Source organism: Salvia hispanica, chromosome 6, assembly GCF_023119035.1.
Source record: "Salvia hispanica cultivar TCC Black 2014 chromosome 6, UniMelb_Shisp_WGS_1.0, whole genome shotgun sequence".
In the NCBI taxonomy this organism is placed as follows: Eukaryota; Viridiplantae; Streptophyta; class Magnoliopsida; order Lamiales; family Lamiaceae; genus Salvia; species Salvia hispanica.
Window position 1 is genome coordinate 33,457,600 of NC_062970.1, and position 24,322 is coordinate 33,481,921.

Consider the following 24,322-nt stretch of genomic DNA (forward strand, 5'->3'; position numbering starts at 1 on the left):
TTAAGGGGATGACTCACCATTCTTTATCCAATTGTCATTACATCCACTTTGGGAAGATTTGAGATATCTCATTCCTTGTCTCCTTGCAAACACTCTTGCAAGATCTTTAAATGGCTCCTTACCATTTTCTTGAATAACATTTTCCCTTGGTTTTTGTTGAAGAAGAAATCTAACTATTTTTGAGAATTTCCTTGGCAGGTTGAGGGACAACTTATGCTATCTCTAGGAGACTACTAATTGACCCCTTGGCATGGAGTGGGGATCAAGAATCGAGATGTGTGTAGAGAGGATCCTCAATGAAGATTTGTAGTTATCTCTTTGCTAATTTTGGTTTGATGATGTAGTGGGGATCAAGAATCGAGATGTGTGTAGAGAGGATCCTCAATCATGATTTTTGGTTTGCTAATTTTAGTTATCTCTTTGATAATTGACCCCTTTCCATTTTTAGTTGCAAGAAATTCCTTGATTCTTGAGCTCCTTAGAAAAGTATTAACTGTAGCACTTTCTTTCTGCAATGTGATGTAAAAAGTCTTGATATGTACCATAGGCGTGTATTCCCAAATACACATTTATGTGTATGTAAATTCCATATATTGTTTCACTTATATAACATTAGCACTTAAACTTGAATTTCCTGTCCAAAATAAGCGCACAAAAATTGGGGGCGTCACAATGTCGATCAATCGCGAGAGCAACAATTGAAAGAGCTTCGCGAGGGATTTTTAGCTCTGTAACTACAGCAGAACGAGCTGATGAAAAGAATGACGGCTCAAGGAGGCGTTGGTGGCCATGGCGGTGGCCAACCGCGAGCTCCTTACTTCGCTACACGCCAATCCAAGGTCGGTTTTCCGATCTTCTCCAGTGATGACTTAGCTAGATGGATTCTGCGTTGCGATCATTTCTTCACGATGGATCTGACACTGGAGGACTCTAAAGCACGCCTAGCTGTGATTACTTTCAAAGGGAGAGCTCTGCAATGGTTTCACAACTGGTCCAAATATCAGGATCAGCCAATGGCGACTCCGTGGCTTTGATTTCTGGAAGCGTTGGAATGACGTTTTGGTGACCATCTTTTGGGCGATCCGATGACGGAGTTGCTCTCCCTCAAACAAACTAGTTCGTTCTCTGATTACCATGATAAATTTGAATTGTTGTTGGGACGAGTATCTCTCTCTGAATCGTATGCTATTAGCCATTTTATTAATGGTTTAAGACCCTATGTGCAAAAAGCTGTTCGATTGTTTATGCCTTAGACCTTAATTCATGCGTATGCTCTAGCTAGGCTTCAAGATATGTATATTCCTGTTAAGGAAGGGTTCTCTACAAATGCCTCTAAGAAATTTGGTAATCAAGAGTCTAAATTCTCTGGAAATCCACCCTTGTTGCCAACACCTACTATGCCATCATTCAAAAATAAACGTGTACTAACTGAAGAACAGATGGCTTACTATAGAGCTAAAAGTTTATGATATGGCTGTGATGAAAAATTTGAAAGAGGCCATTGGTGTGGTAGGAAACAACTGTATGCCTTGGAGGTGGATAACTCTGTGGGTGTTGATTGTATGGGTGATGAAACTGTGTGTAATGAGGAAGAACAATGTGATGATGAGGATAATCCTCTAATTTCTATTCATGCCATCAATGGTTCGGTCTCTAAGGGATTTAGAACCATGAGAATCTTAGGACAAGTGGGGAAAAGGTTTGTGCACATCCTTATTGACTCTGGGAGCACACACAACTTTCTGGATATTCACTTTCCTAAACGTTTGAACTTATCTTTAACTCATGTTAAGCCAGTTATGGTAGATGTGGCTGATGGGATTAGGCTGGAGTGTGACTCAATGTGCAAGGGTTTAAAATGGAGGTTGAAAGATGCGGCCTTCATAACTGATGTTCTGCTGCTGCCTCTAGGCAACTGTGATATGGTCCTTGGAATTCAGTGGCTGGAAACATTGGGAGTGATCCACTGGGATTTTAAAAACCTTATAATGGAGTTTAAGCTGCTGGGGAAGAAACATATACTTAGAGGAGGACAACTGAAGCAACAAGTTCAAACTGTATCTAGAAAAGAGATGAGTAAGCTGCTTTCTAACTGCCAAGACATTCAACTTTGTTGCATCAAAGTAGTGGAGGAGGAGAATCCTTCCTTCATGTCTGCTGAAAGTGAGGAACTAAAGTTAGGAATTCCTTCTGAAATCTAGGAATTTCTGAGGAATCAGACTTCCATCTTTGAAGAACCTACAACTCTGCCACCAATGAGGTCTCACAATCATCAGATAGTTCTTACTAATGGTGCGTCCCTAGTGAACTCGAGACCGTATAAGCATACTGTTGTTCAGAAAAATATAATTGAGAAGATGGTCTCTGATCTGCTCAAACAGGGGTTCATACAGGTGATGCACTTTTTATTAGCACTAAATAAACCTGCAAATATACAGCGTATATGTAGTATAGCTAAAGGTCAGTACCGGATATCGAACACGGGGAAGGCAAACACAAAGTGTCTATCCTCTACTATAACTCAATTACTATCTGGAAGAACAAGAGAATTTGAGAACTTTTGAAAAATGAAAATAACTAAAAGCAATTAACAACTAAATGCAAGCAAAACACAGAAACAATCGATAGAGATAAGGGAATCCCAGGGATGTGCATTCACAGTTATGGTTATACAAATTCCAAACTACAATACCCTAGCACAGTTATTACTTTGATAGGACGAATCACCTAGCTTATTGCTCATGCGATGCACACGTTGATTACAAAATTAGGGTTGTCAATCCTAACACGTAACTCCATAAAGCTCCTAAGACCCTTGAAAAGTCATCACTCTCAATTAACAGTGTCGTTTTAAGGGAAGCTAATTGTAGCGTCTACTAAGTGAATCTAACTCGCTAGAACTCTCTCACAGTTATGAACCAAGCTATATTAAATCATATATATATATATATATAGTTGTGATCAATGTCGAACCAATTTTAAAGACTGAACTAGAGACCAAATCTGGGCCATTAGATCTAGTTTTTTTGATGAAATGTGCTGCTGTAAAAAAATTTTCTACTTCATTACTAGCCCATTTTACTTCATTGTATAGGTTTATTACTTCATTCTGTACGTAATACCTTGAAACTACAACATGTTTTTACTTGCTTCCAGTAGGTTTTGAAATGATTCAACATATATTTCATTCAAATTGATTGACGTGGGTTTTTGCTTGATTAACATTTAAAAATGCAATTTATTCAAGTGAGTTTATTACTTCATTCAGAAACATTATTACTTCATTGGATAAGATTTTTACTTCATTCTAGTAAGACTTCAAATGCTTCTACACATACTTCATTCCAATAATTTATTACATTATTCCATGTGTTTATTAAACCATATTAGCGCCATGGCGGTGGTGATAGATATTGTAGAGAGAAAGAACGGCACGCGACGGCGAAACCACATTTACGTACTGGAATGAAGTAAAAACCTACTGGAATGAAGTAAAAACCTACTAGAATGAAGTAATATATTCTGGAACGAAGTTAAATCTTCTTAACATGTTAGTATGACTTATTTACCTTCGGATGAATTAAAATAGGCTCGTGATGAAGGCGAAAATAATTTATAAATTTCTATATCTCATCCATAAAAAACTAGATCTAAAAGCCCTAATTTGGTTGGGGTTCGGTGGTTCGGTCTTTAAGAGTGGATTTGTGGATAATGGGACTCTATATAGATTTATATATATATACATGCGGAAAGTCAGGTTCTTAATAAGAGGTTGAGCAGTATCAAAATGTGACACCAATTCTTCAGTTTCATAAATTGAATAAGGGGTGTTACAAGTTTGGTATCAGAGCCTAGGTTTAGGCGGTCCTAGGCTTCTGGTTGGATTAAATTTAGTTTAGAAACATGCCACATAGGACATTGAGTCATTTTCAATAACAGTGACTCGATGCAGCTGCAACTATATAGAAGTTTTTCAAATGGGAATTTGATATATATATATATATATATATATATATATATATTTGTCTAAAGGTTTTCAAAGTACGGGATAAAAATTCTCTTGTGACCGAGAAAGTGGTTATATGGGACTGGCCATCCCATATAGCTCGAATCTCGGTAGCATCATCTTGAGTGAAAGATTAAAAAGCTGGTAGGATGATGAGATTAGAAATGGTCGATAAGAGATTATATTGTTTGTGATCTATAAATGTGTTGGTTTATGGATAAGAATTTGATAATCTCTGTGATTTGAATACATGGTAGTACAGATGAAAAGTTATATGTTATATGGTGTGACGGAAGGACATGATATATGATATATGATACATGATATGATTGGTGGATCTGATATGTGATATATATGGGGTGTTGGGAGGGTATGATATGTGATGTATAGTGTGACGGAGGATATAATACATGATATATGGTGTGATTGGTGGAAATGATATGTGGTGTGACGGAAGGTATTGATATGTGATATATGGTGTGATGGGAGGAAATGATACGCAATATGTTATGTGATGAGAGGAATTAATATATGATATGTGGAATGAAGGAAGACTTGATCAGTCCTATACGTGTGCAATTTGCTTTGCACATATATATGTGGTCATCGCTAAGCAAACTTGAGTAAATAAGTGAAATTTTGTGATAATGTCTATTATAATATGTTTGATGATGTATATATGATAATGTGTGCAGTAGCATGTGGATAATATGCATTTTAAAGGTGATATTGTCTATGATCTATAAATATATTTGTTTATGGATAAGAATGCGAGCCTTTGTATTTAACTTCGGTAGATTAAATGGTGGTTATCTAATGTCAAGTTTTATACACCTAAAGCGGGATTCTGAATGTGAACATATGAATTGATTAATACTTGAGATATATAAATATATGTGACGTGAATGGAAGTGTGAACTCTGTATGGATTATATGTGTGCTAGGAATCGGGAATATGAGTTATGATGTGATATGACAGAGATATAATCTAAGTAATTGTGCTTTATATAAGATATGAGATGCAAAATGTGATATGATTAGAAAATGTGAACTCCATAAGAACTGTGTGCGCTCGAAGACGAGCTAAGTGAATGTGGAAATTTATTAGAGGATTTAGAAATGATATGGAAAATGAAAATAGATGCTCGAAGTGAGTTATAAGATATATGACATGTTCAAAAACGTGAGTTTTAAATGAAATAATATATGAGTTTGAAATTGAGCTATATGAGATAAAAGGGCACTATGGTTGAAAGTATGAAATCTAGTGAATCATATATGTGTTTGAAAGAATGTGAAATGTATTGATGATCAATGTATGTTGGAATCTGAAAAAGAATGTGGTATTTGACGTTTATGCAAATCGTGCTGATAATTGATGTCTGCTGAAAAATGACAATAAATATGGTAATTGGTAAAAATGTGAACTGTTGTTGGTTATTTGGGAGATATTGGAATTTTGTTTGGATGATTAAATTGTCTTGTGCTTTGTGTTTGACTTTGAATTTGATTTTGACTTTGAATTTGCTGGTTTTTGGGCATGCTCCAGTTTTATGGGAGATGCTGCCCAATTTTCGTTAGAAACTAATGGAATAGATTAACTACAGAATTATAATAACAAGAGAAGATGAGTATAATAGTAACAATATGCAATATGCGGTGAATCAAGGTGGAAGTATGTGGTATGATAAAAGGGAATGTAAATAAATTGATTGGAATAAGTTAAAAATGAACTAAAATGGTTAACGAGATACATGAGAAATAAAAATGATAACTTTGTCATGTGAATGCGAATGAGGAATCTGAATGTGAAAATAATGATTATGTAATTTTATATGCTATTTGATAAATGAATGTTGGAATAAAAGCTTTGGATTTCACATTGGAACTTATGCGAAGTCTGTCAGATAATAAAATGTAAAGAAGTATGGACATAATTTGATAAGTATGTTTATGTGTATTATTGAATATGAGACATGATGAAACTAATAATCTTAATATGATATATTATAGTGATATATGAACTTATGTGACATTATATGTGAAAGTTGGATTATGTGATTTTAAGTGTGAATACCTAACCCAAATTTTAAATTACTTTGTATAATAGCATATTATATTGTCATTAGAATATTAAGTGTTATGAATGACTCAATAGTAGAATATGCATAACTTTGATTCATAAGAGACTTCAAAAACTAATATGCCTCAATTTTATACGATACAAAATATTCTTAATCATCAAGAAAGGAAGGAAAACGATCGGTCATCTCATACCAAGTCGGTTGAGTTATAGACAACGATAATTACAATAGAAAAAAAGAAAGGCATAAAAAAAAGAAGATAAAGCTTAACTATTAGGGATTGAGGGTTGTAGATCGAGAATGGAATTTGTGTGTTCAATTTGATTACATGCTATAATCAGTTGTGTATAAATCACTTTTTAATTTTATTTTACATGCATTATATAGTGGATTACTGTGTGTTCAATTAAAGTGGCTATTTGAATTATATAATGTGACTTGATATGATTATGCGTTTCTATTTGATATTTATAGTGGAATATGATATAGATATATGAATGGCACGATGGATATGTTTTACTTATGGTTTTGGAATTATTTAAATCATTTGACGGTCTTGACTTGGATCTGAAATCACATTGAAATCACATCAGATCATATTAGGATCTTCGGATCAAATCATATTGGGACATACGGGTCAAATCATAGTGGGACCTTCGGGTCAATTAATATTGGCAAAGCGGAAACCCGGACAAAACATTTGAAATCTGTTACAAATAATAATAATAATAATAATAATAATAATAATAATAATAATAATAATAATAATAATAATAATAATAAAAAGAGTATAGAGGCATATACATATAGATCTGAAATTATTTATGATACTTGATACTTATGATTGTATGTATTGGTGAAAGGATATACGTGATATTTGTGTGATGTGGAATTACAGGTTTAGTTTATATAAAGTGAGTTGTGGCCATATAAACCACTAATATTTTCTTCAGGAGTAAGATATCAAACTGATATGTTGGTTGTCGTGAGTTCTAGAAACTCCATGGATTATTATAGAAACTTCAAATACTAGATATATGATTACTGCACTTTAAGAAATATTTGTTTATTATAAATACATATGTCAAAGGGATTGGGGTGTGAACTATGTGTACTTGAAGATGTAGTCTATAAATATGGAATGGGATATGAGTTGGATATGTACGCCTTAAATAGGACACTTGTGTGCTCAAGATCGAGCTATATGCATGTGAAATGTGATATGATTGATAGGACTGACTCATTGAGGGTTATGAAAGTTCCCTCGTAATCTGTATGAAATTAAATAAATAATGTGATATGAAGAATTATATGACATGGTTGATATATGTGCATAGATACTATACTAATTAGGTTAATTAAAGGAACTCAATAATTATTTAACGTAATATCGTGGAGTATAATATGATATTATATGATCCTATGGGTGCAAACTGAATTATTACGTGATAATTTGTGAGTCATTTCCGAAGTAAGGATATGTTATGCACACAATGTAAAATAGAAGATATCATAGAAGGGCATATGAGAATAAGTAGCACCTTTAAGCTATGTGAATCTGATGGAATTTCGGGGACGAAATTATTTTTAGGGTGGATGAGTTGTAACATCCCAAAAATGACCCTAGACGGAAATTGATTTATTTTATTTTATTTTATTAGGAAATCAAACAATCAGGACTTTTGTCGAATAATTTGATATGAAAAATTATTCGACTAATTGACTGGGCATTGAACAATATGAAGACTAAATGGAGTTGTAGTATCCCAAAATTAAATTAGAAATAGAATTGGGAAATCTATAATTTTAGTACTCCATATGTTTTCTTCTGTGGATGTTTATATGCATATGATAGTCAACATGTGGAAAATAAAAGTAATATAAGGAAAGAGATTGATTTTTCTGTGAGGAAATAAAAGATAAGGAAAAGGGGGGGAAAAAAAAGTAAAGAATTGTAAGGAAATGGAAATTAATAGATAGTGATAAATAGTAGTAAGGGAACATGTCATGTGGAGAATTAAAAGAAAAGAAAAGAAGATTTTTTAAAAATAGAAAAAGAGAGTTGGAGATAGGAATGAAAATTGGATCCCTCTCACTCTCCTTTCTCTCTTTCCACGTCGTTCTCTCCCTCTCTCTGCAATATCATCGTCGTCCATGTTCTCTCTCTCCGTTCAGCTGCATCCCGCCGCTTGAGCTCTCCGGCGAAGTCACTGGGATACCAGAAGCTCACATAACTCACCCCAAGTCCTAATTTCCCTTAGTTTCTCTCCATTACAGAGATTGAGTTTCAATCCCACTTTAACCCAACATCCAAAATAGTTATAATTGGGGGTTAGATTCTTCCATAAACTCTTTTATCTTGTTTCTAAGTATAGTATTGATGTTGGAGCCGAAAATTAGGGTTCATGGAATTGGGGATTTGTAGTTTTGATGATCTTGTGTAAATTGGCTTTAAAAATATGCAATTGGGACTATGCTATGATATAATATGTATGAAAATGATGAAAAATCTGATGTTGGAAATAGTATGTGACCATAAGCTTTTGATATGAATTTTAAAGACATCTTCTTGATGATTTTGATACTACATAATATTGGTGCTACCTTGTTATGAAGTTTTGTGGTGTTTATTAATATAATTATAAGCTAAAAAGGATTTGGTGAAAGAGGTTCAGATGTTGGTTGATATCAAAAGGATTTTGGTCAAAGTTTTAGATTTAAAATGTCAATAGATTGGGAGTAACTGTAAAGTGTGGTGGTTGTCCACATGTGAAAAACTAAATAAGTTTAGTTTGTAGAGAAAAAAAAATGGAACTTTAGGATTTATGATTTTGGGACAGCCGGTATACTCTCTTTCCTAGAGTTTTTTTTGTTTAGCCTTATCATATCATTCTTCTTTTTCTTGATGTAAAAGTAACTAGATGTGCTTTAACTTGCTATATATGAGTTAATGAATTTGTTTTGGGGAGAATTTGTGTTACGAGCTAATGAAAACTCAAGTTCTAGTTTAATAAGGTAAAAGAGAAATAGAAGTTGGTTTTGATTTGTGATTTGAGTGTTAAATAGATGTGTTTATTTAAAAATGTAGGCAAACCAGATTCAAGTGCATGTAACAAATGAAATGACAAGATCTTGGAGGAGATGAATAATTTAGAAGGAGTTTTATTGGCATGAATCAGGTAGTGTACACGTATTCTATAATTTAATGTCTTTAATTTTGATTAAGTATTACTACGTGTTGTTTATGTGATTGATATGTTTGTGCGATTGAGCTTAAGGATATATTTGAAATATATGATACTTTGGTAAATACCTTGCGATAATGTGGAATAGTTGAATAGTGATCAATGTTTTTGTGGACTGCGTTATTTAAGTGATATGACAGGAATGGTGATATTGAAAGGTAAGATGGTGCATATTGGTGGTTTCGTATATTAAAATTGTGAGTATGCCTATGATATGCAAAGTGATTATCTCAAAAGCTATATATTGTGTTGAATGAATTATAAAGTGAAAAATTGTCTGAATGATATGCTATATTTTTTGCTATAGTTATGGCATGTATGGTTTTATTAACTTGTGGCATATCATTGCTGAAAGTAATCCTTATTTATAAACGAATATATTGGTTGTTTGATTTGATGGAATTATTTAGGGATGGATATGAATCTATTTGAAAATGATACAGGTACTTTATCTCAAACTACATTACGTAGGTTGATAAAATAGAGTGCTAAAGTTGATGTAATAACATGTTATATTTGCTCTATATTGTGAAATTTGTTTACATGATTAGGTTTGTTATGTGAGTTGACAAGATTGTTATTATATGAAATGGCATATTGATTGCTATCAGATTGAGAGGTGTAATATAAATAGATGGTGTACGACTTTTCAGGTAACAAAGTTATTGTTTTGTAATGGTGATATCGATGTAAGGTTTTAGGGACTATATGCTAAAATGTGATTACAAAACGAGTTTAAGCTCACCCCTTTTTCTCCTCTCGCAGAGTATCGTAGTGAGGAATCTCACTAGTTGGGCAGCTGCGTCACTGCGTGTGTCTAGTTACTATCTCTTTTGTCGATAAAGTTACAGTGGCATGCTTAGTTGAGGATTTATAGACGTGTATAGTTGGATAGATTTTTTTGTTATAGCATGTTGCTAATTCTATAACAGAGTGTGTATCTGTATCTGTATCTATCTGTATCTGTGTGATAAAAAAAATATACATACATATATATATATATATACATGCGGAAAGTCAGGTTCTTAATAAGAGGTTGAGCAGTATCAAAATGTGACACCAATTCTTCGGTTTCATAAATTGAATAAGGGGTGTTACAAAGCCACACTTAAACATGGATGGAATGTAATGTCATCGGCAACTCGATCTAAAGTGTGTCCCTAAGCATACGTGTTTCTAAGTTTTTCATGTTAAGTTCACGACATGGATTCAAGCAAACATTTTAAGAACACAAAATTCTCCTACGGGTTATGAAAAACAAAAGCAAAAACTTTAAAACAAAAAGAAAACCCTAAAACAAAAACCTAAACTCACGGTCCACCACTTCATCCCCCCAAACTTATTTACAAGAAAGTATAAAATAAGTTTGTAGAGTCGGTAGGGACGTGAGTAAACTACTGGAAAAAAAACGTACCTTGAAAAATTTCGAGTCAAGGCCTGACGGTGCAAAATCTGAAAAATCGCGATGGAAATTGTGCCCAGATGGCGGTCCGCCGCGGCATGTCCGGCGGTCACCGCGCAGCAACAGATTGTTCCAGCGAGCAGGTGGCGGACCGCCGCAGCGCATGTGGCGGTCGCCACAAAGAGGTCAGACCCTGCGAAAAATTTTCAATGCACAAAAATTAAACTAAAACCAAAAATACTTAAAATTAAAACAAAAATTGTCAAAAACATAAAAATAAAAAAAAAATGTCTTAAAACATCCAAAAATATGGTACAAGTGCTCATTTAAAGTCATTGAGCTTGACTTCTTCAATCTTGAGTAGGAGGAGGGAAACGGGCGTTGAGGTCGTCGAATGCACCAATAAGATAGGGGATGTCGCCACTCATGGTTTGGCGCTCTTGTCGAGCCTCGGCGGCCATCCTTTGGAGCTCTTCAATTTTTTTGACGGCGATGCACGTCTTCCAATCGTTGTTGCTCCCAAAATTGTTGCTCCGCCGTGCGCCAATCGCCTTGAGCCGTCCATCCTTGGCGGTTGTAGGCGTTCTCCCTTTGTTGCTCCGCCCAACGGGTGTCCCAAGTGTTGGACACGTTTTGCATGTAGGAGTAGATATCTCCTAGTTGGGCAGAGGTGTTCGCTTGGAACTCGTCATTGGGATTCGGCCTTCCGCGGCGGCGGTTTGCTCGAGTTTGGCGGCGATGGCCCTCTACTTCCTCTTCCTCTTCTTCTTGGCGATGTTGGGGCGGCGGTGGCGGCGGCACTTCACTCTCTTGAGCATGCGAGTGCTCCCCTTCCTCATTGTAGTGATCAATGGCATCATAAGCGGAGTCGTCCTCGGCCTCAAAGATGGGGATGCGAGCCGGGATATTCCTCTTCCTAAACTCCCCATTGATGGGGTTGGCCTCAATGGCTCTTCGGTGAGCCAAAGTGTTGAGCTTCCAATTGACTTGGTTCGCCCAAACATCGACCTTAGTCAACTGCGGGATGGGAACGGGGAAGTGATCACCCGCCACTTGTAGGAAAAATCCTTGACCCCAATAGTCGGTCTTCAATAGCCCCACCGAGAAGAGCACCTCATAGGTGATAAAGCGTTCCCCGCCATCTTCCGTCAACCGGGCGTAAGATATGTCCAAGTGCTCGGCTATCGCCGTGATCAAGCCTCCACAACAAATAACGCTTCCATCCTTCTTCGTGATCCGGTCCACATAGATAGTGAAAAGGGTTCCATAATCGAATCCATTCTTGTTGAGAAGACACCATATCACATTCAACTCCATTTGGGAGACACTTCCCCCATCGACCCTAGCAAACATGAGTTGGGTCATCGCGCGGTGGAGGTATCTCAAAACGGGGTTGCGAATCGAAGAAGACTTGGCATAGCCCGCGGCGTGCTCGTGCTCATTCGTCATCGCACCCCAAACCTCGTCAAAGTCGTAGTCATTGTCGGCCTCGGGGTTGGGGTCGAAGCAATGGAACACTCCACAAAGTTCCTCCATGGTGAGCGAGTGCCATCGGTTGCCTAGGCGGAAATCGATGCTAAGCGGGATGTTTTGCCGGCGGTCCTTGGTGACCTTCAACGAGCTTAGGAACTCAAGAGTGTACTTCCTGAAAGACGGCCACTTCCTCTCGAACATGTATCGAAGGCCGTTCCCGTCGCCCACGTCACATAACGCCCAAAAGTCCTCCGCGATCCCCAAAGTTTGGAGAGGGAAATCGTGGGGGTACCTCGAGGGCGCCGTCTCTCGCGCCGACAACTTCTTCCACATAGCCTTCTGCTCGTCCGTGGCAAGGCTAATGCCATAGTTCTTTGCGTTCTCGGGCTTTCCCTTTGATCCCATTGTCCTACAAAAGAAGATTATAATACTTAAAAATTATACCAACCAATGGACAATCAAAGGTTCCCCCAAACTTGCACTCTTATAAGCAATAACAAAGAATCAACATTTAGTTGCAAGTTTGTGGTTCATGCATCCTAGATGGTAGCATGTAAACATGTAGAGCATAATCATCCAAACTAGGACAAAAAATCCATCCCCCAACGTGAATTCATCCCCATGCAGAGACGTATCAACAATAAATCAATACATGTCAACAATCTCTTTGAAATTCTCAAGTATTGCAATTCATGGAAGTAATAATAGCCTCACAATGCTATGAACATGATTACAACATATTAACAAGTATAAACAAGAGGGATTCACTATTCACCAAGCTTCAAGTCACCACCAAAACACAAATTGACCATGGAAATTTGAAAATAAGCACACACAATCATCCCCCATCACATAATAAGAGTTTCTACCGAACAATTCATCCAATATAAACCAAAATCCATGAAAGAATTGAAACAAAGCTCAGAAATTGAGTTAGGATTCATACCTTGTGTTGATGAGAATTGTAGAAGAAGAACTCTAAACTTGGAGAGAATTGAGAGAATGAGAGTGTGGGTGTGTGATTTTGGTGATTTATAAAGGTGAGGGTTGTGTGCAAGGAAGGAATTTGAGAAGGAATGGGAAAAGGAATGGAAAACATACCTTAAATAAGAGCCTTCTCGTTTCTGGACTGCGCGACGGTCGCCGTATGCTGCGTAGCGGGCCGCCGCACGGGCCTTCGTAAATGGCGCTGTCCTGGCGGGCCGCTGCGGCCCGTCCAGCGGTTTCCTCGGCCCGCCCTAAGCCTGCCCTAGGCCCGACCTAACCTGCACATGTGAACAAACGTGCGGCGACCGCCACTCGTCAAATTTTTTTTTTTTTATTAAAAAAACAGAAAAACGAAAATAACAAAAAGAACAAAACTAAAGAAATTGGGTTGCCTCCCAACAAGCGCTTTTGTTTTTAGTCGTTAGCTCGACTTGAAGTGGCCCACTAATTGGGCGGATCAGCGACCCGAGTGTTGAAAATTGGCATAGGGAGCAACTTGGTCCCTAGCTTCTTCCACCATTTGTATTTCCCCTTATTGGTCTTGATAACATATATCTCGGGGTCCTCCTTGGGTGCTTTCTTCCTCTTTTGCTTCTTCTTCTACGGAATAGAGGTAGAGGGGTTAGTATCGTTCTTTTTGGGAGAACGTCTTACCTCGTTGACAATGTAGATAGTGGAGGTAGAAGAATCCTCCACTTCAAATGGGTCTTGGGGTTTTGTCAAATCCGTGACCATAATTGCCCTGCACTGTCGTTCCATCTTCACCCGCTTTGCCTCCTCAAACTTGAGCATCTCGCTCTCGATCTTATAGGTGGAGTGGCTATAGTTATCGCTAATTGTGATCTCGCCACGACCTACATCAATCAAAGCTTTGCAAGTGGCAAGAAAATCTCTCCCTAAGATTAGAGGGACGTTCTTGTCTACTTTCATGTCAAGCACAATAAAGTCGGCGGGGAAAATAAAATCATCGACTTTAACTAAGACATCCTCAATCATACCTACAGTTTTGATGGACGAGTTATCGGCCAACCTTAGTGTCACGTCTGAAGTTTTGAGCGGCCCAATGTTGAGCTTTTCGTAATACTTCAGTGGCATGAGATTGATGGAAGATCCTAGATCGCATAGGGCCTTGTCAACCTTTCCCTCTCCAATCCGGCATCTGATAATGAATTGGCCCGGATCTCTCTGCTTCACTGCCCTTTCCTTTTGGATGATCTCGCTGCAATGATGCGGTAGCTTAAGGTCGGCTTTTGTTGGCTTTTTCTTCCTCATCACCGCCTCCCTTAGTAGCTTTGCATACTTAGGTATCTCCTGCAACGATTCAACTAGAGGAATGTTAGTATGAACATTTACAAAACATGTTCAAAAAATGTTTGAACTGCTCTTCGAGCTTAAACTTCCTCTTTGGTTGGAAAGGTAGCACAATCCCATTGTGCCGCACGAGTCCCTGTTGAGTAGGTGGTTCTGCCGTCTCAGTGGCGGCCCACCGCGGGGTGTGCGGCGGTCCGCCGGCGTCTGGCAGACTCCATTCGGTGCTTCAGTGGCGGCCCGCTGCGGTGGTGGCGGCGGTCCGCCGGCGACTGGGCAGTCCCCAGATTTCTGCTTTGCCACCCACTTCTTGTTGATGTCATCCACTCGTGCGGCTGCCTTTGCCCTGTCCTCATCTAACTTCTTTTGGATTTGCTCCATTTGAGTGTTGATGTTTGCTATGGCAGTTGAGATCGTGTTCATTCCTTGCTCGAGGTTGTTTATCCTAGCTTCAACCACTCCGATCTTGGTATCATTAATTTTTCTATCTTGTGTAATTACTTCCAAGATCCTTGTGATTCATTGGTCATACTTCTCCTCCTTTTTGGTTGTTTCAACTACTCCTCATTTGCCAACACTAAATCCTGCAGGAGGTTGCAAGAAATTATTGTTAGAATATGAGAGATTAGGATGAGGTCGGTTTCCATTATAATTATTGAAATTACCGCCCCCTGATTAGGGCGATAATTATTGTTGTAGTTTCTGTTGGAACCGCCTCCTTGCATGTAGTTGATTTCCTCCACTATCGGGGCAGGAGTTTCGGGTTTAGAGACCGCTATGATGGAGGTTGGTGGAATCAGATCCTCCTTCCTCGATGTGTCCATTTGGTCCACCCTAACTCTGAGTTCGGTCAATTCCTTCGCAAAAGAACTTTCATCGGCCTCTTCAATTGCAGCTATCCTCTTCATGCTGTGCCTTTCTTTCGACCACTCCCTGCTATTGGTGGCGAATTCCTCGATCACTGCCATGGAATCTTCACCCGACCTTCTCAAAAAGCCTCTGTTTGCCCCTGAATCCAACATAGCACAAATTTTTTCATTAAATTCATTGTAGAGGATTCCTACCTGATGATCCACAGTGAAACCGTGGTTAGGGCACTTTCGAAGGAGAGCTTTGAAACGAGCAAACGCCTCATAGAGGGGCTCGTCATGGCCTTGGATGAACTGAAAGATTTTGCTTTTCAGCTTCAATATTGTGCCTGGTGGATAGTACTTGTCGAGGAAGGCAGCTACGATGTCCTTCCATGTGGAAACCTTCTCTATGGGCATACACTCAAACCACTCTTTAGCAGAATCAGTTAATGAAAATGGAAAGAGTCTTACCCTTATGGCGTCGTCGTCGACACCATTTAACTTGAGCGTGTTTGTGATTTCCACAAATTTGGAGAGATGGCGGTTGGCGTCCTCGATGGCCCTACCTGCAAAAGGAGTTTGCTCGACCCTTTGTATAAGGGTCATGCGTAACTCGAAGTTATTAGCATCAATACGAGGGCCTTCGGGAAAAGTAACAGTATTCGCATGATTGAACATGTTCATCACGGGTAGTATTTCCTTGTTCTTTTTCTCCAGCGCCTCTCGGGCTGCCCTTTCCGCATCTCTCTCGTCCATCAACATCTTGACCATCTCCTGCAATTTTTCGAGTTCCGTTTTGTCACCCATCGATCCTGATCCTTTTTCACTCCTTATTTTCCTACGAGTTCTTTCAAGTTCTAAATCGAGCGGTTCTAGGTTGTCCTTCCCAGAGCGCGTTCGCATACAAAACCTGCAAGAATCAAAAACAAAAACAAATTAAAAACTAAAAATAAAAACTGAAAGCAATTAAATTCCAAAGTAGTAAACACAAAGAGGTGGGAATTCTAAAGGTCAGTACCGTATATCAAACACGGGGAAGGCAAACACAAAGTGTCTATCCTCTACTAGAACTCAATTACTATGTGGAAGAACAAGAGAATTTGGGAACTTTTGAAAACTGAAAATAACTAAAAGCAATTAACAACTAAATGAAAGCAAAACACAGAGACAATCGATACAGATAAGGGAATCCCAGGGATGTGCGTTCATAGTTATGGTTATACAAATTCAAAACTACAATACCCTAGCACAGTTATTACTTTGATAGGACGAGTCACCTAGCTTATGCTCATGCGATGCAAACGTTGATTACAAAATTAGGGTTGTCAATCCTAACACGTAACTCCATAAAGCTCCTAAGACTTTTGAAAAGTCCTCACTCTCAATTAACAGTGCCGTTTTAAGGGGAGCTAACTGTAGCGTCTACTAAGTGAATCTAACTCGCTAGAACTCTCTCACAATTATGAACTAAGCTATATTAAATCATACAAGATTGTGTCACTCAATCATGCAGCATCAAAACTACTTAGGGAAGAAACAAAGTAAAAACAAAACGGATATTAAGTAGAAATTGGAATTGTATAACCAAAGTTGTTACTAACACATCACTAGAATCCTATGAGTTTAGTTACACATAATGAAATAAGCTAAACACATAGATTGAAGGGAAGACAATTGGAACATAAAACTAAAGCAAATAAAACCCGTAGGTTGAATCCTTGCACAAGTGAAGTACTCTAGCTTTTGATCTCTATGAATTATTTTGCAAGTAGAAGCTCTTTCTTTTGATGAAGCTTGAGGTCTTATTTATAGGGGAAAGTCATTCCTTTTTGTAGAAGGAAAAGATCATAAAAATACGGTAAATCTTGGAGCAAATCTAGGGCATCTCGGATTCGCCACCTTTCTCCGGCGGGCCTCCGCACCTTGGCCGACGGTCGCCGCGTTAGAGTCCAGAGAGTCTGTTTCTCCGGCAGTGGACCGCCGCGCCAAACTCCCACCTCTCTGTAAAATTTCAACAGCCTTCTACTCTCTCCGATCAGCCACCGCAAATATTTCGGCCACACCACCGTGAATCATGTAACACACACCACCAATCCAAGCTCTCAATTCCTCCTATTTCCTCTTAATTTTGGAGCTCAAGTTGAAAATCCACCTTCACTTAGCTTTGCAAATTAGTTGAAATTAGAGGTTAGACTCCTCCATAAACTCCTTAATCTTGTTTCTAAGCATAGTAATGATGTTAATTTGATTTGCTTCTTGTTGTGGGAGTCGAAATTAGGGTTCTTGAGTTTGGGGGTTTTGGTGTTGTGATGCTTTTGTGTAAATTGGCTATGGAATTATGCAATTGGAAGTATGCTATGATATTTAAGCATGAAAGTGATAGAAAAAGCTAAGTTTGGGGATGATTTGTGACCATATGCTCTTGCCATGGGTTTCAAAGCTACCTTATTGATGGTTTGATATTATATAATGTTGGGGCTGATCTTGTTGTAGAGTTTGATGTTGGTTATTGATGCTTAAACAAGCTGGAAATTATCAAAAAGGATTTGGTGAAAGGGGTTTAGATATTGGTTGTTATCAAAAGGTTTAGAATTGAAGTTTTAGCTTCAAGATGTCAAAGTTTTGAGTTTAATCTTAAATTAAAGTTGCTGTCCCATATTTTTAAAATTAATTAAGTTTGTTTTATGGAGAAAAATGGAATTGTGAGGCTTATATTTTTGGGACAGCCGGTTATAGCTTTCATTTTCCGAAGCTATTGAATAGTATTATCGAATTTCTTAGCTTCTTTTTGGTGTACATGAAGTTAGAAATGTTTTAACTTGTATATATGTTTTATTTGGCTTAGTTGTGATGAAGGAAAGAATATGCAAACTGAAATAGATAGATGTGATGATTCGCTTTTTCTTGTGTTTATTTATAAATTGTATATGTGATTGTTTGAAAAATTAGGTGAACCGAGTGCAAGCACAAGCGATAGGGGAAAGGGGTACATCCATGGTTGACTAAGAAAGTAATAGCGTTTTTGTGACGCGTACAGGTAGTGTACGCGTGTTCTAGAGTTTAATCCCTTAAACTTCGAGACATATTGCTACGTTTTATATGTTTTATTTGCTTGCGCAATAGAGATTAAATATGATTGTGTGAATGGTATAACTTAATGACATAAACGAGATATGGAAAGGTAAGATGTGGGAATTACGTTTTGAAATTGTGAATTGGTGTGATATATGATATGCAAAGTGAATTAAATAGTTATATGTGTTGAATAATGTGAAAGTTGATATGAAATAGTTGTGTTATGCCCCGTTGCTTGAGCGAATCACAGGGTATAGTTGGCATGCCATAGGACAGCAGTACTGCACACATGTTTGATCATTCGTCTTCCGGATAACCGAAGCGATGATCCATATGATATGTTGATAGTTGATATGATCCCTATACGGGTAATATATGACAGATGCCTTATGACAGGCTATACGAAAGATATACAACATCTGATAGTATCTCACCCAGATGTATACATGACAGAGGCCCTCATCGGGCTACTTATAGTGTCCGTGTACCCGTGTCCATCGCTAAGCATAATTTGGGGTTGAATGTGATATGAATGCGATATCTGATTGAGAATTGATGTTTCGTGCCTTGGATATCTAAATAGTTTTCCTAAAGCATATTGTTGATTAATGAAAGGAATTGATAGTTGTATGATATATGTTACTTTGTGCCATATGCTTTTGATTAACAGATGGTAAATGGTTGCTATTAAAAGTATCATGTGACTAATATATTGTGTTGTTGCGTAATTGATCTAAATAGTTTAGGAGATATTATATAAAGTGTTGGGAAACGATATTAGTTTATGAACTGAAAAATGAATAGGTACTGAGTAGCATTCCAAGTTATAATTTGATTTCTGTAAGTAATATCGATTGAAGTCTTTCGAGATTGATTTATGGAATGCGTTTACACTACGAGCTTGTTGAAGCTCACCCCCCTTCCTTCTCCCTTCTACAGAGTATAGAAGCGAGTGATCTCGCTAGTGGGCAGCTGCACGTGTCAAGTCACTACCCTCCTTTTTGCTGATAAAGTGGGAGTTTTCACGTGGCATGCTTAGGGTAGCTTTTGATTGTAAATAGTTAGTTGTATGTAAGGTTGTGTATACTTATTAAACAAGTTAACATTATTTTGTTATGCATAGTAGTAAATGGTTGTGTTAACAGGTTTGATTACTCATATAATAGTATTATGTGTTGAGTGTTTGCAAAAGAAAAAAAAAAGTTATGCAGGTTAAATAGAAAGGTTTTGTTTATCGATCTGACCGAAATGTGACGTCACTTATTCGGTTAAAACTAACCGAGCAAGGGGTGTTACAGTTTTGGTATCAGAGCTTAGGTCCAGGCGATTCTAGGCTTTGATCGTTTCTTTAATAGGTATAGAAGCATGCCACATAGGATCTGATATGTTCGTGACTTGACACAGTTGTCATTTTAATCGAGTTCGAGAGACTTATGACGGAGCCTCCAGTCATATATAGGTTTCTAAGTTGGAGAATGTTCCTTTAACCTCCATTGATGCTCCATTTATGAGGCAAGATGAGATTTTACATACCTTGACAACTCTTGTGCCCATATTGCTGTAAATTATCTAGGACTGAACCAAATGTGATATATATGTCGAAACATACCACGCTGTAATATGAGATATATCTATACTAATTTATGCAGTTGTCACGATAATTAGACTAGTATATATTAGACGTCGTTTTATCATGTGGATGTCCACCTTGTCCTTTTAATTTTTCATCTTGTTAACATTATTTGCATGTATCATATAAGTTGAGTTTGTCATATATGAAAATTAATTTGCCAGAACATGGTTTTAAATAGAGTACAAAGAATTGATCGAAGTTAAATGAAAATTGAAAGATATGTGTGACAGTGAAAACATATATGTTTTGTTTTTGTGCTTATGTGCAGGTAAATGTAACTAAGATATGAGACGTAGTCTCAATGTGACTGAGAAGGTAGTCGTGTGGAACTGGCCACTCCACATAGCTCAAATCTCAGTAGCGTCACTTTCTGGAAAAAATAAATAAATAAATAAATAAAGAGTTATGACTTTGGTTAATTTCATTTAATTAGTCATTCTACAATGGTGCAGTCTAAGTTCTTGAATTATGTTTATGATATTATATATATGAGATTGTGTGATAATTGGTGAGTTAATATGCAAACGTGAAGATTTTATTTTGTCGATTGGAATGTGTTGGAAATGAGTGTTGATATGAAATACATGATGAGATGGGAGAAAAGATATGTGACGTACAGTGTGATTGGATGGAAGTGATGTGTGATATATGGTATGATGGGATGAAGTATATGTGATGTGCTGTGTGATGGGAGGAAATACTAAGATATGATATGATATGAGGACCTGATCAATCATCTTTTGGGTGCATTTTGTTTAACATGTATACCCATATTTATAGTTAAGCACACTTGGGGTAAGTGAGTGCATATATGTGATAATTTCTATTATACTATACTTTGGCAAGATGTATATGATAATATGTGCATTAACATATGTGGTAATATATTGTGTTGATATGTGAGGAGATCAGATGATCGGTACATGTGTTGGTATGTAATAATATCTTTGAATTATATACGGGTTGGTGCATGGATAAAAACTATGAATACACTAATGTGTGTAAATATGATGATAATGAATGTTAGAACTATAACTGTGAAGATTAAATATTGTAAGTTTTACGGAAATATATTGAAGTAAAAGTGATATACTACTTTTGCTTTAATAATGTTACCTTATATGTTGTGGATCTGAATTGTTTATAGTTATTCATATATTTGATGTATAACGTACATAGGTGGTATTACTTGATAGAAATATTAAGGATTTCTATAGAAAAATCATTTATTGCATAAAACGCTTGATTATAATCATTTTAAGTTTCTAGGTATGGAATAGAATATGCCAAATATTGTATAGAGTTATAATTACTCTACTTCAGCATAGTGTCATTTAATTAGAATGATGATGCCATGTAAGTTTTTAAAAAAAAAAAAAAAAAAAAAAATTTGCTAATTTCACCTGAATTAGAATAAGAGTATACTATATTTAGTAATACATCACACAGTGGTTTAGGTTGTGTATAAATACAAGTAGGCAAGGTGGTTGCTTATGCTTCCCAAGAGTTGAAAACTTACGAAAGAAATTATCCTACACATGATCTCTAGTAGGTAGTTAGTGTGTTGATTTAAAGGAAAGGCAGACTGGTGGTAGGTGATGATGCAACTCTAAGGTTGAAAATCATTCAACTATTCCACGACTCGAGTTCAGGAGGCCATTCTGGAGTCCTAGCCACTTATAAACGCCTCTCTTCTCTGTTTTATTGGGTCAACATGGAGAAACAAATCAGAGAGTTCATCCGAGCTTGTGACACTTGTCAAAGATTCAAATATGACAATAGTGCATCCCTAGTCTTCTTCAACCTCTTCTTATACCAGAGGCAGCTTGGTCTCAAGTCAGTCTAGACTTCATTGAAGGATTACCACTATCTCAGGGTAAATCTACTATCTTGGTTGTTGTGGATCGTCTCACCAAGTATGCCCACTTCATGAGTCTAACTCACCCTTATACAGCTTTATCTGTGGCTCAAGCCTTCTTGGATCATGTGTTTAAACTACATGGGTTGCCTACAATACTATTCAGTGACAGAGATAAGGTCTTCTTAAGCAAATTCTGGAGTGATTTTTTTAAACTACAACGTGTGGAGCTTCATTTGTCTACAACTTACCATCCTCAATCGGATGGACAAACTAAAGCAGTAAACTGCTGCTTAAAACATATCTTCGATGTACGTGTGGTGATCAGCCTTCAGCTTGGAGTAAATGGCTAAGCTTGGCCGAATTCTGGTATAATACTTCATTTCATTCGGCCATAGAGACTACACCGTTCGAGGCTTTATATGGCTATCCTTAATGATCCATATCCCCTATTTTCGCGGTGATTCTACAGTACATGATGTTAATGAAAGCTTATTGACCAGAGAAGCTATATTAGAGGTTCTTAAACACCACCTCAACAGAGCCCAACAGAGGATGACGCAGCATCACAATAAACACCGATCGGACCGACACTTTCAACTAGGTGATTGGGTCTATTTGAAACTTCAACCTTACCGCCAAAACACACTCCGTGATAGACAATTCCAGAAACTCAGCCCGCGCTACTTCGGGCCATTTAAGGTGATCGATAAATTCGGTGAAGTCGCCTACAAGTTACAACTCCCTACTGATAGAAAAATCCACCCGGTCTTTCATGTCTCTCAACTTAAGAAAAAGATGGGCCCAATTACTCAACCTCATGGCTCTTTACCAACTATGGGCAACTCTACATTCATGGAACCAGTTAAATACTTGGATCGTCGTTTAGTGAAGAGAGGAAACATACCGGCAACACAAGTGCTCGTGCATTGGGAAAACTCATTTCCGGAGGACGCTACATGGGAATATCTTTTTGACATGCAGGAGAAGTTCCCTCACTTTCAACCTTGAGGTCAAGGTTTAAGCGATGGGGGGAGATCTGATATGAGAAAGGGATCGAGCTAAAGATAGAACGAGAATAAAGGTCACTCGAGCCATGCAACACGTGGAAGAGGCGAGATAGAGCAAATGGAACGCGTGTGACGTGGACAAAAGCAGTTAGCTGAGTCAGTTAGTTAGTAAGGATGGTTATTCTATTGCTGACATGGACATGAGCGGCTATATATAGCCGGTCATGAATGTAAACTTTTTTCCTTATGAATGAACTGATGCGAAATTCTCCTTCTTCTTCTTCTTCTCTATCCTCTCCTTCTAATAGCTCTGTCAGAATAGATGCAATCGCGGTCGACGTTCCGATCACCGAAAGACCATATTCTGTACCATACTAGCAATGCAGTCTATTTTAGTGTTAATAAATGGCGCATCAATACAACGGCAGCACGGTGATGGAAGGGTAGACCCGAGGGTGGTGTTGTCCGGAAAATCTGAGAGAGTGAGAGATAGCCTGGGCCTGGGGGACGGTGTGTGGTGGAGAGAAAGGCGTAAAGGTTCTAATATTTGTGTGATCCTGTTTTGTAACCTAGACCGGTCCGATTGGGCTAGGATTTGGCATTTCGGGCTTCTTCTTTGTTTGGGCTTATTGAATTCCGTTTGGGCTATGCTAGAGCCCAAGTTCAAGTATAATTGGTCAGACTTGATTTTAAACGCTAGTGGACTAGAATAAATTATTTGGGCTGGTATTAAATTGGACTCGAATATAATGACATCTCCTGTTAGAATGATGATCGGATTTGAACAGAAGGATTCTCAAAGAAAATGCACAGAAATCTTTGATTGAATCTTGACAAATTGAGGGAATACAAATTGGGGAAAAACAGAGAGTCGTATATGCTAATTACACTCTCAACAAAAGTAGTCAAATATAAACCCTCTTTCATCTATTAAGATCTACGGCTAGGACTTAATCTCAGCAACTAAAACAATCTGATGGCTGCTGAACCTTGATGACTTTGACTCTATTATCTTCATGCTATTTAACTTGTGATTGAGCTATCACACTTCTACAAAATCCACCTTGATTGATCAATCACCGGCTTCTTCCTTCATTCTCTTCAACTTTACAAGATCCAAACACAATTGAAACTTTTCTTTCGGCAAAGGTTTTGTCAACATGTCTGCCGGATTTTCAGAGGTATCCACCTTGAAAACCTTCACTGCCCCTTTCTCAATTTCTTCTCTAATAAAATGTAAACGCACGTCAATGTGCTTACTCTTCTCGTGGTAAGTCTGATGCCTTGCCAAACATAAAGTGCTGCTGTTATCACAGCCAATCGCCACTGCCTCCTGCACTTCTCCAAAATCAGCCAACAACCCTTACAGCCAAAAACTTTCTTTAACAGC

At 37.7% G+C, this 24,322-nt stretch overlaps 1 long non-coding RNA gene across 1 annotated transcript; it reads left to right on the top strand.

Annotated features, from left to right (window-relative positions):
- Positions 1-8,131: 8,131 nt before the first annotated feature.
- On the top strand, positions 8,132-10,367 carry LOC125193307. The gene is made up of 3 exons (XR_007171560.1): positions 8,132-8,421; positions 9,179-9,269; positions 10,101-10,367. It is a non-coding gene; the product is annotated as an uncharacterized LOC125193307 (long non-coding RNA).
- The last annotated feature ends 13,955 nt before the right edge of the window (positions 10,368-24,322 follow it).